General features: G+C 41.9%; 1 pseudogene across 1 annotated transcript; it reads right to left on the bottom strand.

Annotated features, from left to right (window-relative positions):
- Positions 1-1052: 1052 nt before the first annotated feature.
- Positions 1053-3040, bottom strand: LOC148006349 (sentrin-specific protease 2 pseudogene; annotated as a pseudogene). The gene has a single exon (XR_015686203.1). The product of XR_015686203.1 is annotated as a sentrin-specific protease 2 pseudogene (transcript).
- Positions 3041-3321: the final 281 nt, after the last annotated feature.

The raw sequence follows: 3321 nt of genomic DNA on the forward strand, positions 1-3321 counted from the left end.
GCCATGACTGAGAGGAGAGTTGTGGCTGAGAAGAGAAGCTGTGGTCAGCCCTGTGTTGAGACATGGTGCATTTACAGAAAGAAGAGGAGATTTGTTCTCAGTGGTAAAGCAAAAAGGTTTTAGGGTCAGGGGAGGTCAGCTGCTGCTCTTCAGAGGGAGATGAGAGAGATGAAGATGAGGATGGAGAAGTGACCACCTATGTACAGACCCCTGTCTACTTTTCAATTTCAAAAGCTAATATGCTAAGTATGGGTGTTCTGCTTTCATGGATATCTGTGCACCACCTGCATGCAGTGCCCACAGAAGCCAGAAGAGGGCAGTAGACCCCTTGGAACTGGAGTTATAGAGAGCTGGGTGCTGACATTTGGGTGCTGAGAATCAAACCCCAGTCATCTGGGGGAACAACCAGGGCTCTTACCTACTGAGCCATCTCTCCAATCCCTTTACCTTTTTTTTTTTCTTTAAAAAAAAAATTCTTTCTCCCCTGCCCATGCAGGTCTCTTTCTCTTGAGAATTAAACAAAAGCCAACAGGTCTGACTCCTCTGTAACCTAAAATTTTCAGCAGTGTTTTAAATGTCCAAAGAGAAAATGTTTTGCATGGGGAAGAATACTGGAAGATCATTGTCTAGTTACTTATTTTGAACAATCAAAGGACCTGTTTTTTTGGGTTCAGCTTGCACACCACATTACTTTGTGTATCAAGCTATTGTTTTTATGTTGTCTCCTTCACTCAATCTTTGATTATGGCTCAGTTACCTCACGTGTCCTCTCATTGTTTAATATCAATTCTATGCTTAATTAAATTAGTTTACGCTACTTAAAACAATTAAACAGCTGGGCATGGTGGTTCAAACTGTAATTCCAGCACTGGGACTCTGATGAGCTTTACACCAGGCTTGACTACAGGGACAAATCCTTTCTCAAAAATCAAAAGAAACAAAAATTTAATGAGAAAAAGATAAAATTTAGCTTTTTAAACATTTAGTATAAAATATGCTATCTTTATAGTTTGACTGCTGTGAGGAGACACCATGACCAAGGTCATTCTTACAAAAGTACAGCATTTAATTGTGGCTGGCTTACAGGTTTAATGGTTCAGTCCCTTATCGTCATGGCAGGAAATATGGCAGTGTACAGGGAGACATGGTGCTGGAGGAGCACAGAACTCTACTTCTAGATCCAAAGGCAGCCAGGAAGACACTGGAATTTGACACTGGGTTTAATTTAAGCATAGGAGACCTCAAAGCTCACCCCTACAGTGCCACACCTCCTCCAAGGCCACACTTTCTCAAACAAGGCCACACCTCCTAATAGTAACATTGCCCATGGGCCAAACATTCAAACACAAAAATCTATGGGGAACAACCTATTCAAACCACCACACCTGTCTAATGCTGACTTGAAAAATCTAACAAAATCTCCCACGTTTAACATTTAACACTAAATTAACTTAATACCAATAAAGTTTTGAAATAATTTTAGGAAAACAGTGCTATTGTCAAACAAGACAATTAATTTAAAAATTTAGAGAAAATCGACAAATTCTTAGAAAATATAACCTCAGCAAACTGAGGGGAAAGGAGCACTTATATAGCCACTAAAGTGTGAATGAGAATTAGAGCTTTTCCCCCAAAAGAAAACACCAAAAAAAGGATATTTTTCTAGCAAGTTCTGTCCTACATTCAAGAAACCTGAATTCATTGGGGAAACAAAAAACAAAAAACAAAACACAACAAAACAAAAAAACATAAAAACCAAACAACAATAAACAAAACCAAAAACACAAATGAAAACAAAACAAAAAAAAACAATGAAAAACAAAATACGCAAACAAAAAAACAAAATGAAAAACCCCAATTCATGGACTAAATTCAGCATTAAAATAGTATTTCTTGATCACGTAGTCTTCCATGAGTTGGACAGGGCAGTTTCTAAGCTGGCGGTAGTTATATACGTTCTAGAGATGGCATTAGGGCGGCAGACCCACACCCCACGTCAGGACAATATTGAAGAGAGTGGGCTCCATCCGGTCAGACAGCTCAGTACCTGTTTAAAGTCTCTTCAACTCATCCCACTTGAGGTATATTAGAAACATGGATGGAAAAGGACAGGGCGGGAACCATAGCGACCAGGTGGATGCTGTTACAGTAAGTGACTGTGCAGGATTTCCCACACCATCCTCTTCCTGAAGAGGGGCATGTGTTGCTGAGAAAAGGTCACAGGTTGGTCTCTAGAGATGTAATCTGCATATTTGCAGGTGAACATTCCACAGTCGCTCCCATTCAGTTGTTGAGGGATCTCCTGTGAAGTTAAGCTGTACTGCTTCCACTCCACAGGGTCCAGCTCGATGTCCCTTCGGGTCTTGCTCTCATTTTGTAAATAGTGGAAGATGGTCTCACAGATATTTTTCCCTGTCTGACCCATTGAATCGAGGTAGACAATGCTTCGCTTTCTTAAATCGATTACCACCAGGCTCCAATGGACCCTCTGGTGAATAGGCACCAAGATAAGTTCTTTTTCAAAGAGATTGATTCCTCGGGTCCATCTTTTCACAGAATTGTACCCGCCATACTTTAGCTTGGGGTAAAAGAAAGTGCTAAAGGCATGAAGAGCAGGGTAGCCTTGGTTTTCGTTTCTCTGAACCAGAAGATTCATGTAGAAATTGATGACCTCATCATTGAGCCACTGACCGTTCTTCAAGGTCTGGATATCTCCTTTGGTGATTTGCAGTTTGAATCCGCTACTCAGGATTTCATTTTGGGGTCCTGGACACAATCCCGTCTTAATTTCCTTCTCCATCTCGTGTGTAACTTCTATTTCTCTGTTCTTTTCTTGGTCTGTGAGAGGCTTTTTCTCTGCTACAAGTACTGGCAACTTGTTGGGGAGTAACCTACCGCGGCCACTGGTCAGGATGTTTGCATTCTCTGTTCCCGGCAAGCCAGGCTCCAAGCTGTTCCCACTTACAGATGTCTCCTCTGCTCACCTCTTCTCTCTTGGTAGAGAGAACCTCTGTCGATGCTTCTTGATCCCCCTGAGCTGTTTCTGATCCATGAGGATGCCCTGACATGCCACCTTTGTTCTTCAATGTGTCATAAAGGTTGGGTGAGGCCTGTGTGGGTCGGACCTCACATTATGGCTACATTGAAGGTATTGAAGTGATTCTCCGTACCTTTTCTTTGGGGAGCTTTGATCTTTTTCCTCCAGGAAAGAATAGCGCCTCTTTCGATCCTTGCCACCATCAGTAAACTGCTTCTCAGTTATAGCCTGCTATGGAGGATACTCTAGGGGATTCAGCTTTCTTGAACCGTCTTCTAGGGGTA

This window comes from Rattus norvegicus, chromosome 4, assembly GCF_021556685.1.
Source record: "Rattus norvegicus strain SHRSP/BbbUtx chromosome 4, alternate assembly SHRSP_T2T, whole genome shotgun sequence".
Taxonomy (NCBI): domain Eukaryota; kingdom Metazoa; phylum Chordata; class Mammalia; order Rodentia; family Muridae; genus Rattus; species Rattus norvegicus.